Below are 13,886 nucleotides of genomic sequence, written 5' to 3'. Positions count from 1 at the left end.
AGTCCGAACGCTTGCTTTCAACAGTGTCATTGGCAATGTATTACTCAAGGACAAACAAATCCTTAAAAGTAGATCATGTGGAGAATGAGCGGGGAAATAATAACCTGCACTGGAGGTGGAACCATGAAGGCGGTTTCTGTCATGAGGCACGATCTTGAAAAAGCAGCTTCTGTAACGCTTCGGTCAAGAAACAAGATTCTTCACTGTAGCTAATTATTGCAAGTGTTGTTATGCAATAACAAATCTCACCTACTGTAACAGCACACAGTTAGAGGTTTTGATATGGGAGTTATGGCCTTCTGCCCAGGGCAGCATGCCACAAGAGGGCAGCCCAAGGCAACATCTAAAATAAAAGCAACCCAAAAAATGTCTTATCAGTTTAGTCATGGGACATGCGCCCCCTCCAGGAGGTTTTTATCACAGTAGTATAACCATAATGACATGTTATATTAACTTGTGACTGATGATTCAGTGCTAAATTAAAGAGCTGTCTCTGTACTTTTAAGTATTTAGACTGATCAGACATTAACAATGAGCAAAAATTCTGCTTCTGCAGAAAACAAAAACAAAATCTGAGCATTTCTATGAATCCATGTCATTGTTATACCTCCTCAGATTGAATTGAAGAGCACAACATATAGACCGCTCAAACTTGGACTTGGACCACATAGACTTGACAGAGTTCATTTGTGAAACCTACAGTTTTCACGACATGGGACTAATGTTGAAATGTATCAAAGTGTCTCCTTATATGAGTCTCTCTGGATCAAATCAAACCTGGTTAAGCTTCATCTGAGAAGTGTGTTTGGTTGTCCAACAGCAACAGGAGCCTGACTGACAGGAGTTTGAAAGAAGAAGCAGATTTTCACGCTGGACTTCCTGTTCAAATGCGTCTGCAAACACAACACGGCTTCAGGAACCCAGATAAAACGTTTACAGTGCACCTGCAGAACGCCTGAGCATCCAGGTTTCTGGAAACAGGAAACAACCTTGACATCCATTTCTGACTGATGCAGCTGTTTCTGGCTGACTGCTTATGAAGTACAGCAGAGGGCAATCTCGCCTAATTTTTCACCACAGGAGGCGAGATGCTGATCATTTATCTTCCTCTTGAGTTTTAAAGTTTTGACATGAACCGATCACTCTGCAGTCTTACATATGTAGATGGGTGAAGCTAGAGCATGATACATCACATCTTCCAACACCATGGGAATGGAGGGCAGAAATGTAACAGTGCAATATTGATATATGAAAGACAATAACATTCCCAAAGCTCACCGTTTGTGAGTTAAGCAGAAACTGACATCTTGGAGTCACAAGGTTTCATAACAACATTGTTTTTCAATGCTATGTGAAGAAACTCTGTCCTCAGGATGGCAGAAGAAAAACAAATATTGTCAGACTGGTGACAGGAGAGAATGATTAATGCTGTCCCATCCATCCTTCTCATGCTCCATCTCCCTGACATGGTCTCAGCATCTGGTCACCACATCACAAAAAGCTCCTGGACAACAGATTCCTGCTGCGGTCTGGGGGTCTCTACACTGACAAGTGTTGTGTTTCCTGTCACAGACACACAAAGTGCTCTTTAGCTGATACGTAAACAGCGGGCAGCCTGGGGATTCTCTCTGCTTTGTACATTTGCTCCACAGGGTCCCATAGACTCCATCATTTCAATGTTCAAAATGACAACCACCTCACAGAGTCACATTCAACAGAGAAGATTACTACCTACCTCATCCGTTTTCCACACTGTAACATATCTTTATTATGTTTCCATGGCTTTTTGGTCATAGGTCACCTACAATAATAAATAATGATTTATTAAATACATTAGCAAAAATTGCTAATGTCACAGTAGTGACCCGACTGCAACCAAGACTTCTAACCAAGAAAACCCCAATCTAGCTTCTCAGAAAGATTTGGTGTTATTGGTCTGATGAATGACTTTTACTGGATTCCTTGATGAAACTCAACTCCTCAAACTAGCTATTGGTAGAGGTGTAGAGATGAAAACAAATCAGAAAATGAAAAATCAATTTGTGGAAAAAAATCTATCAGCCAAATCATTAACAAGTGATATCAAAAGAGAGTGAAACATAACTGAGTGAGCCAAATATTTCAATAAATACTAGGATGAAGACATGTTCAGCAGGAGGAAGATTTTTCTTTTTGAACAAAAGTATCTTTTTGTTCAAAACTGAACTGAGTTGCATTCACTGACACCAGCTAATCTTCTTGGCAGCGATGTAGTTAATCATTTGGTTCTTGTGTTTGTCTTTGGTCAGCCCAGGCTATGTAGTTTTCAATGCGGTCACTATAAGCTCTGTGGAGGCACTTAGCCATCGAGTTAAAAGAACAGTAGCTAATTTGTCATGTTCATAAATCACTTACCAACACTTACATGGTCATCATGGGATGGAAAACTTCCCCAGTCGGGGGTAAGAGAGTGGGATTGGGTGGGTTTTGGCTCGGGGGTCCGGAGTTTCCACAAAACCCAGAGGAGGCCCTTTCATGTGGTGCTTTAACAGTGGCCACATTCTGCTAGTGTGAGCTCACTTCCATACCTCATCTCGTGGTTCTGCTTTCCCTTGCTGATGTGGTGAAAATACACATTCTCCTAAGGGTTGTTATTAGGCCTTGGAAACACACACATTGAAACAAAGGTGCTCAGTGGGCGAGCAGTGGGAGTGGAACAAACTCCTGAGGATGGGAGGCCAGACTCCCTCCACACCTTGAACATATGCCAAGCTAAACCGTCTGTCCGCTGCGCCATGGCAACAGCATCATCAGCAGTACCCAGAAACGGTCTTCGGTTCTTTTATGAATGAGTTTTTCCATAAACACTAAACAAGCAGGCAATTGCCATAACAATGTTTAAGCCTTTAAATATAATACAGTTGTGTTCAAGTAGCTTCACATGCCGTGATGCTGAATGACTAAGAGCACGGTCAGATCTTCCCCTGAGTTTGGCTGTGGGCTTTCCTGTGGAACAGGAACTGGTTGTCTACCAGAACTTCCCAGGTTGGGCCACCCACACTACAAACACGGCCTACTTCAGATGAAGCCTCATATGTCAAATGCCACATCTTTAGATGATCTCATGCTGACTTTGCATGAGATAATCATAAGATGTGGTTGAGCCTTTCACCAGACGTTTGAGAATTAAACCAAGGTCCTGTTGGGGTTTACTGACGGGGGCGAAGATCAACAGGAGAAGGTTTAGAAAAGAACGACTTTGGTCAAATTTTCTAAGACGTCACGGGAAGTAAAGTTGTTCTTTGTTCCACCTGATAATTGGAAACTTTGCAAAACAGGATTTGGAAAAGTTAGGTTTTAGATGTTTGGGCGAACATGGGCATTGCTGTGCCGGCTCTTGGGAATCAGAATGATGAAGCAGCTGTCTGAGGACAGCCAGAAGAGGCAATCTGTCATTTATAACAAGGAAGGTTCTCCAGAGTATTTCTGCTGACCACTTGGGACATACAGTTTGGAGAAAAGTAAGAACAGAAGTGAAATAATACATCTATGTGTGACATTTTAACAACGGTGTCTAAAAAAAGTTTAACAAGAACGTGTGTTTGGAGTTATTACCATTAATTATTTTCTATGTGCAAAGCAGTTTTTGGTTTTTAATAAGACTCACAGTGTAACACGTCAGCAAATTCACATTTAGATAATGCAGGTGTGGCCAGATCCCCCACCTCACACTGACTAACCTGCATATGTGAAACATTTAGAAAAACACAAATCTGCTTTATATATAAATATTTATATTTTAGATATTTGTAACTGAGTGAAAAGTTGTTCATATAATGAAAACATAACACATCAGTCTCCAATATAAGTTTGTACACAAGTCTCATAAACAAAGAGAATCTATGATAGATAACATAATCGTATTATAAAACGAAAACTGAACTTTGTCTTTGTGAGGTCACTCCAGTTTTTGTTGTTCTCTCTTCTGGTTGTTCATGTAAAAATGGCAAATATGATAAATATATATTTAAAAAATCAGTCCTTTAGTTGGAGATTAATCTCTTCATCATATTTATGCTTTTTGCTGCAGGTTCTTAATAAGAATAAATAACAATAATAAAAATCATTTACAAAATTGATACTCTACAGTTATCAAAAATACCATACTCCGATTAAAATAAATGAGTGACTGAGTAGGACTGTTTAAAGGGATCCACAATTAGCTGTAACAATACACTATTTGAGAAACATTTATTTCAGATGTGCAAACAATCCAGTAAACATACTGTGGGCTGCTTAGTTTTTAGAAATGTAAAAAATTTAATTGTCACAAGGACGTTGCCATGCTGTTTATTTTGCAATGCATCCTGGGTATTCTAGACAATGTCGCTTGAAGGTTTCAGAAATCTGTTCCTGCTTAGAAGTTGTAGGTATTTCTCACCAAAAAATAAAAAGTTCATTAGTTGCATTCTTATGATGTTTCAATCTGCCAATAAAATGGCATTTAAAGGCTATATTCCATTGTACCTATAAACACTCATCTTACAATACTTGCATTCAGATTCTAACATGGAACAATGAACCTTACTGTATATTTTTCAAACATAAATTGGCTCAGTTTCATAAACCTTGCCATTGCTTGATCCCCCACCAGCTTCATTTAACCACAGTGGAACATCTCTACTGATGCTAGCTGAACTCACTGGAAAAATCAAGTTAAGCTCCCTGAAAATAAAAAAATAAAAAAATGGCGTCATTCAAAGATAATTAGACACATGTGCAGACCAGTGATGGGTGTATGATGGTGAGCTTGCCTGTCTAGATTGGGCCCAAGAGGCCATCGGTCGTAGCCCATTCTACAGCTACCAGCTTGGCTTCTCTGAGTGATCAACTGCTGCTGTTTTTGTCATTGACTGGAATTGGTTCAGCAAGAAATATTCGAATGACTGCATATTTCTGTTTTTCTTCCATAGTTATCGAATTACAGTGTGCATAGACTTCGAAGGTGAATTCTGAGCTTTTAAATTTTATTATGTCACTGTTTAGCTAATCGGTGTTAGCAGAGCAAGCTGCCATCTTCGCTTCAAAACGTATTTAGGCATGGCAAGTTAAGAAGAACATACGGCATTTTGATGTTTTTATTTTTGTGGTTGTTATTCTTTCATTTGTAAATGAAATGAAATGTGAATGTTGTGAAATGTGACAGAACGTGAGTTTCTGCAGCTGCAGGGAAAACGCATTGATCCCCAGAAAGCATTCACAGGAACGCTGGATTTCTGTTTAGAACGACTGGAGAAGACTCAAAATGCTCCAGGTCTAATTATCTTCTAGCTCAGAGCTGGGAGCCGTAGCAGTTCATACCAAACATTAAAAAAGCTTGACATAATAAAACAAGTCAAAGAAACTGTAAAGAGCTGCAATAAACCCCCCCAGAGATTTATCTTTTAAATCTTTGCTGTTCCAGCTCATTAAAACTGCCGAAGCTTCTCCCCTTTAGCTGCTGAAATATGAACTCTGCTTCTGATAATTAGCATGTTTACTGTGAACATCGGGATGAGCTCATTGTACACACTCAGCATGCATTAGACCATTAACTTTACTATTATTACTAAATGTGAAAATGAAAGGAAAAAGATACATTCCAATTTACCTCATATGTTGGATTCACAGTTTTACACATAATTGCATTTAGAAAGCCTCTGCTTTGGAATTAGATGACTCTTTGAAAGAAAAGTCTAGGTAGATGGATAAATGGACCCTGAGAAGGACTGGTGCTGTGTGGCAGGGTCCCATTAGGTACTGGAGACAGACACCAGACCCTGTGACCCTGCAAGAATTAAGGGGGTAGAGAAAATGGATCAGTGCTTGCTTTGAAGAATGTTAAAGGTTTTGTCATGTTTTTGCATTTTTGTATGATTAACTCCAAGATAAGAATCAACTCTCGGGTTTCTTTCAATAAAGCAGCTCTTCCAATCCTCCAGGCCACAAAATGTGCAGGAATCTAGTCGTGGTGTTTTCTAAAGTGTGCTTTACAAGACACACACACACACACACACCCCCACAAGCACAGTCTTCTTATGAAAAATGTATAGTCATGCAAAACACACCTCCAGAAACATGGGTTCTGTCAGTCCAAGTATACACTTTCTGTTGGTGAAGAACTGAACCGCAAAAAGTAAAACTGTACAAGCAAAAAAGAAGCTTTGAATATGCAACACAATCTCACAACAAAGAGCTGCTGTTAAAAGCAGTAACAGAACTCAAGCTAGTTGGGTTATAGCTAGTGCTGTCAATCGATTAAAAAATGTAATCAGATTAATCTCACAGGTAAAGTTTTCTTCCAGTAGTTCAATTAATCTGCATTATGTAATATTAACATGTTCAAATTTTCTGATGACTCGCATGCGTTACCGTTGACTATCCTAGTAACAAACTGAAGCTTCGCTCCACGTATCTGCGCTTAGCTCAGCATTTATTTAGCTAAAGTTTTGTCATTTTGTTTCCCTGTGCTCTGGTCATCACAGTCTGAAGTGAACTGCTCTGCCGTGACGAGCTAGCTGCTAATGATGGAGGGAAATGCACATTTCAGGAACAGAGGACTCTGATTTGACCCAGAATGTACCAACATAAGCAACGCTGCATGACTTCTCTGGGGAGATGAAGGAAATCTCCTTCATCTCCCCAGAAGGAGATGAAGGAGAACCCGTTTCTTTGGGTTCTTCACAAGAGACTCATCCCCACATCATGAGCAAAACCTTTAAATAGATGCAACCATAACATGTTAATGGAGTGGAGTGATGTACATTAACTCAGTACAGTTAGAATGCAGTAGTTATATTGAAGGGTGGATGTTTTGAAGGGCCTGATGTATATTCTGTTCAGACTGTTGCCGTTCTGACAGTGACATTCTCACAAAGCCTCTATTCTTCACCGGGTCCGGATCGCTGTGCAGCCGGCTTCCGAGAGGCTTCGGCCTGTCTGTCTCTTCATGGTCTGGCTTTACACAAGGCTCTGTTTTCATTGCTGGAAGCCATACCCTCCGAAGCGCCGGGGCCCCTCATCAGAACTCTGTTTTACTTGTCAGCAGCTACTGTTTTCTTTTGAGGCCTCGCGCTCTCACTGATGGATCTGCAGTAGCAGACGGGTTGGGGTTCTCCCTCTCAGAGGCGTTTCAGGGAACTCTCCATCTCCCTATAAAAAAACCCCCTGACATTATGGAAGCAAATATCCCGGCATGGTTCTCATTAGCACATCTTCCACTGAACCTTCAGTTTACGAGCTTGGCTTAGCTCTGACTGGACTGCTTCACAGATGTGGCTGTTTTGTGACATGAACTCGGGGAATATGCGGACTATAAATCAAGTTCAGTGGCTTAAGTCGTCTAATTTGGAAGTGACCCTCCATCTGTGGGCCCCCAGTGGCTTCTATTGAGGGGGTAATATGTTGCAGATGTGTGGAACCTATCAGAACAATTAAGATAGGTGTTTTTAATGAAACACACTGCAAAAACACAAAATATTACCCAGTATTTTTGGTCCATTTTCTAGTGCAAATACCTTAGTACACTTGAAATAAGACAAAACAAGTTATAAGTAATTATTTTTTAAAGATATAAGAGCTTGTTTTAAGTCAATACTTTCTTAATATTGATATTGAAAGATTATTTGACTTAAAAGAAGAGATTTTTCCCATATTACATGGATCAAACTTCCACCCATTTCACACGGCTGCCTTTATTCAGGTTTGTACCAGCACAAGTGAAAATTCAACTCATATTTCTTCTTTGGCAACCACTATAGTAATAAAACAAATTTTAGTGCTGAACATGATCAAATCTGCATTTTTCTAATGTTCAAGTTTACTTTGCAACTCAGAGTAAAATTATCTGTGAAAGGTTTAGTGTAACTTTAACACCATACTGCTCCCTGGCTCTGTGTTGAAATTGACTCTTAGTGTCGTTTTGACACTTCTCATTTGATTGTATATATGCTAATATGCACCAAATGAAGAATTACAGACTGCTTCACTTTCAGCCGTGCTGGCTCAGCATCCTCAGTATAAGTAGTGTGACTTTTCTAACCTGTTTCCTTTGAAATGCCATCAGTACTTAGTGAACTTTTACCTCTGAACGCTGCAGGTGTGGCTTTAAACATGTATATGTTTTTCTGTTTATTGGATGATGGAGCAGGTTGGTGCATTTCAGCCCCTCCTCTCAGCCTTTGATGGTTCATGTTCAAAGAGTGGTGCACTACGAGCATCTGGATCTTCCTTATGGTTTACACAGCACAGCTATGTGGCAGATTGGTAATAACAGTTATTATTTGGTGTAACTGCTGGATCCTCACATGGAAACAGGGCATCCGACGGAACACGAGTCTGGAAAACAGAAGCTAGGGATGAGTCCAGAGGGGCTATGGGATAGGTGATGAGAACCAAAGAATAATTTGTTTTTTTTGACATTACATATCCTTCAATTGGACCACATTTCAATTATGCGCTTGAGTTAAATGTTACTGTAGTTCCTACCTTTGCATGATTCCATAGACGAACAACTCCCACCCAGCTTTAAGACAGATGAATTTATAGATAAAGTACCAGTTCTTTATTGAGGGAGCAGAAATTGTTGTTTACATTTAACAACAGTTACCAGATAAACCAGTGCAAAGTTGGTTGAGATTTATTTCAGTTACTAAAACATCATCGACACTGACCCCAACTCAATTTCTGGAGTTGGGCCCTGTAAACGGCAGTCATTCCAGAGAATCCCTGGGTAGTCATGGTTGGAATGGGCTAAAGAGGCCAGGACACTACCGTGCCAGCGCAACGATGTAGCAGCCAGGTTTTAGCAAAACCAGTGAATGTGGAGACGATTTGGTGGACGTTCACGTTCAAACGCACTGCGCTGATAATGTCGGTTTGTATTCAGTAAATGAAAATATCTGATCCAGCGAGGCTCGTTGGATCATCTCCACCTCCTTCCTGAGCTATTATTGCAATCTGAAGAAATGCAACCAAAAACAACCGATCAAAGCCAAGAGAAGGGGCTTAGCACTGTCAGTCAACCTTGTGATTGTGCTACTAAATGGAGAGGCAACTCAAGGTTACAGGAAAACCGTTTACGCGCCATCATCAGCGTCCATGCGAACTAGCCTGAGCATTCACAACTGGCTCTACCGACAGGGAGAAGCTGTACTGTAGCAGAGAGACATGAAGAGATGGAGGGAGGTGAAGAGAGATTCATGGGTATGACGAACAGCGCTAAGACCCTCCTCCTGCTTCTGATTGGTTATTTCTAGTTAGCACTGGGAGTAGACAGAGGAGCTCGGTTTTTTCACAGATTATCTGTCTCACGCTGTAACTACGTGGTGACAGCTTCAACAAATATATACAAATATTTTTCTTATAACTGTTACAGACTGCAGCTTTAAGGCCACATTTCTATATCAACAACGTTCCTTTATTGGTCTGACTTGTGGTCTTATTTTGATTCTTAATGCTCTGCTTACCTGGCATTTTATGCACCACATCAAATTACCTGATTTTTGAAACTGGTTAAGGAGAATAATTTGAAGGTTTTCTATCAGCGGTGTTCAGTTTGGAGTCACTGTCCTGTTTGCTTCTTATACCCTTGATTCTGCTAATTACTCAGCTTAGAAGACTCAGTGGAAATATGACAAAGTCAGCAGATTCGCTGGTTTCGGTTAGTAACTCCAGTTATCGGACTCACTGGAAACACTGCTGACTCAGGTGGTTCAATTCACTGACTTCACTCACGATTATTGTGAGAATTAACAGAGACAATAAAGAGAACCAGTCATCAGCAGCAGAAGAAAGACAATAATGGTGTTTGTTCTTCAGGTGACTCAAGTGAACTGGATCACTTTAGTGAATGACTCAGATTCACCACCAGACTGCCAGAAGCTCAGCCTCCCTCCTTTCTGGCTGGAACAAACATGGCTGACAATCGTACAGCTCACTGCTGGAAGTTTAAAGCTTCAGTATGGCATGATCTGTCTGTTGAAGAGCCTTTATCAGCCACTAATAGCTGAAGAAGCATGTCAGAATCCTCCATCAAACAGTTCAAGGAAACCATATTAATCAGGTTTCCTCAAATGGCTGTGAAAAACAGTGTTTTTTTCCCCCATAGTAAAATACAATGTTACTGGGTTACTCAGTAACTCAGGTTAAGAGAATAAGTCATTTTAGCATGATGTAGTTGTTTGAAATACATAAATAATAAATATATCAGTTACTTAGGGACTTTAAAGCAAACCCTGAAGTTACCAGCAGACCACTTCTTGGAAACACAAAGCGGTCACAGGACACTGTCTTACATAAATGTACTAAATGTTGCATTGTGGTTCAGCCCAGCTCTATGAATTTTTTTTTAATCTCTGTGGAATACCACTGGAACAAGAGGTCAGCTCCTGGTCTTTAGCATAAAGACTCTGTTTTACCAAACCTTCCAAAAGAAAACAAACCCCCCCCAAAAACCCTAGGGGCTCTGATGGCAAGAATTTCAATTGTTTTTTACTTATTATTATTATTATTATTATTATTATTATTATTATTTAGCTTAGCTCATCTTGGATCAAGTCACAGTGATAAACTGCTCAAGGAGAGGTTTGCACCTCAGGTGGGAGGCAGGAGCAGGTTGGCATAACTGAGTCATCGGACTCCTCCGAGGTTTTCTTGTGGAATGTCTGTGAGGGAAAATTACTGAAGATTTTCCATTTTCAAACTCCTGCTGCTGAGACGTAAATGAGCATCAAGCAACTTGGGCCTCAGATCATCTTCTTGACTTTACTCCATTTATTTCCGATGATCTGCAGTCTGGAGTTTGACATATTGTTTCTTTAGTACGGATAGATCATAATTTCATTTGATTATACGTGTAATGCCACTCATATATTTCAAATACTGTCGAAAAAAACTTTCATTTCAAACTTAGTACAGAATGATTGTAATTTATGACAGATTACAGCACCATTACTGTGTCTATAATAGAAAGGTCAAGTTATAACCACAGCTGTGCAATATCCCAAACCAACTACATTTCATCTGCAGACACAGGTTATATTTCTCCTTGGTGAATAATTTATAGGTTTAGTAAAGTAATAGGAAACCAGCAGTCATGACAGTCATGCTGCTGATTCTGTGTAGTTAATTGAAAATGGCATATTTAAAACAACAGTGTTACTCAGTGAGCTCATTTATTGTCTGAACTAACAGCTGGCCCTTAGCTCTGGATGAAGACATTAAATGTGGTTATCATTAAGTCCTCTGAAAATCATTTCAGATGGCATTCTGAAGAACAGCCTATTTTGAGGAAAAATGTTGATTGGACAGGTGAAAACATAAAACGAAGTGCAGAAAACAATAGATTGCTCACCCAAAGTGACCTAAATGTTTCCAAATTGAAACCAAAACCAGGAAGATGGAAAAGGAAACTTAAAAAGAAAACTGCTTTGAAGGAATGGGAGAGTAACTGATATGCAGAAGACGCTCAGATTCAGGTGATAAACAAAGGTTGATTGAAGGTTGAGAGATGATTAAAACAAGCTATCAAAAAAAACCAAAACAAATGAAATGGGAAAAAAGTTACCTACTTTTAAAAATGTTTCTATTTTCATCCGCCAGTTCATCGGCCTTCTACCTTTTACATTCTTACTCTATTTATTTTTTCAATGCCTACTTCTTACCAGGGTTCAAATAATTTTATTTTTTTTTATTATAGTTTAGTGTTATTATGATGCGTCTTTTTGTTTATTTAACTCAGTTAGTTTTAATTAGTTTTTAGGGTGTGTTTGCTAGTTTCTATCAGTTATCAGCTAAATAATATTTGGTTTTAGGTAAGCTCTCACTATATATAATGGCAGTTTTAGTTTCTCCTTATTTAAGTGCAGAATTCAGAAAGGTCGAAGTTTGGTATTGTGATTCTCTATACATCGATTGGATAATGAATACTCAATAGAAGATACAGTTTTCAAAAGATGTATTAAATTATTGTTGAACACCAAAGTGACTGGTGTTTTCTCCCAGCTGTTCCTGTCGCTATTTTGCAGACTAAGTGCCACCAGGGGGCGAATACAGCGCCGTAATTTGTCAACAGCTGATGTAAACAACCTTTGAGGGGGAAAAAAAATCTATTTAACACCAGATCAAAATCTTAACGAAAAGATTTATAAGCACAAAAATGAAGGATGTTATAGCTGTGACTTCAATAAGTTATACTTAGCAATATAGTTCCAGCTAGTTATAATTTCTCAACATTAATTATAGTTTCTTATTTAAAAAAAATGTTTCCTCAATTTCAGTTCTCACTATTTTTGTTAGTTTTAGTTATCTACAGTAACCTTGCTTTTTACGTCAAACACATTAAAGTACAGATCTTGTCCATTCTTGGCTCCAGCGGGCTGCGCTGACATCACTGTTTCACTTCAGAATGACCCCGATGAACTCGGAGCTCCTGATCTCCTGCCTCCTCTGGCAGGCGCCGCCGTGAGCAGTGGGTCTGGGGAGACGATCGCATTGGTGAAAGCAAGCACACGCAGGCTGGTTCTGATCTGCGCTGCAGGCCTCCTCAGGTATGATGAGTTCTCATTGCGTCAGGGGCCCCTTGGGGGCCGTGTTCATCCTCTCTCCGTGGGCTGAAATGAGTCAGGTTTTCCATGCTTCCACTTTTTGGCCTAAGAAAACAGCTGTAAATATCGCTGTTGACAATTAATAAAATATGAAATGTATCTTCAATAATTTAACTGTTCATTTCTAAGCATTTCAACAGAGCTCTTGTCAGAAACGTAGCTAAGTTATTGTATGGCAATTATTACTGATAAACATCTCCTGTTGGCTGAGCTAATTAGCTCTGATTGCGTTCTTGAGCCATCTGTAGGGTTTAACAAGGCCTGAGCCTAAGCCGAGACTTTCCAGTGATTTATTCTATCAAATTAAAGATGTCAGGCAATGGAACGACTTTCAGAGTCTCTGGCCTTAATACTGATGGATTCATTAGACGTCCACCTGTTTTCATCTGTTTAATCGCCACCATTAATCAAAACTGAATCCCGCTGCTCCACCGAGAGGAAGCAGGAGTCAATGGATGTCCCTCACAACCTCTTTTTACACCTGAGGTAACAGCCGCCAGTCCTGGCTCGCCAACGAGGAATGGGGCTTGAGTTGCTGCCCTAATTGTTCCCTCTGGACCCAGCTGAAGTTGTTAATGAACAGATAAATGCCCAAACCTGGCTGTGGAGAGTAAAGCCAGGTGTTTTCTTATTGCCTCAGAGGTCAAGCCCAGCTAGCGGGCAGACATGGAGGAGAGCGCAGAGAACGGGCGAGGAGTGCTGGACGTCGTCCCTGCAGTGCAAACCAATCCTTCTGTGGTTCCGTCTCACCCGGCCTGCCAATCAGTTTTAGAGCTGCGCTGTAAAAGGCGGATATGTTTACAGCTGGCTGCTGGTGAATGGATTTTCTTTCGAGTCTGCAGGGAATAGCTTGAAAAGTAATAATGATGCGGCACTCTGGAAACATTACAGCAGTGTAGTCAAAGTGCCACTTCAGTCAGAGAAGATCAAGCTCCAGTACCACTGTTATGACAGCCAATACAACCAATCAACACAAACCTACAAGCTTACATCCACTTGACACCAGGAAATCTCCACATGACTGTCTACTGGAAGTGACTGGCTGGGCAAAGAGAGCATTAACCAGAGAAGCAGACAAGAGGCAAAGAGGATCTGTTGAGGCCTACGGCTCAGGTGAGGCCTGTTTCACGCGGCAAAGTTTGAAATTATTGAATGATTTTTGGAAGCCGACAGCGACTTGTTTCCCAGTGGTTTTCTCAAGATAACAAGTTAACTTCCCGATGGTTTTTTTGAAAGAACGAGTTAAACTCGAGAAAAGCAGAA

Source organism: Xiphophorus hellerii, chromosome 12 (genome assembly GCF_003331165.1).
Source record: "Xiphophorus hellerii strain 12219 chromosome 12, Xiphophorus_hellerii-4.1, whole genome shotgun sequence".
Taxonomy (NCBI): Eukaryota; Metazoa; Chordata; class Actinopteri; order Cyprinodontiformes; family Poeciliidae; genus Xiphophorus; species Xiphophorus hellerii.
This window is presented reverse-complemented; position numbering follows the sequence as displayed.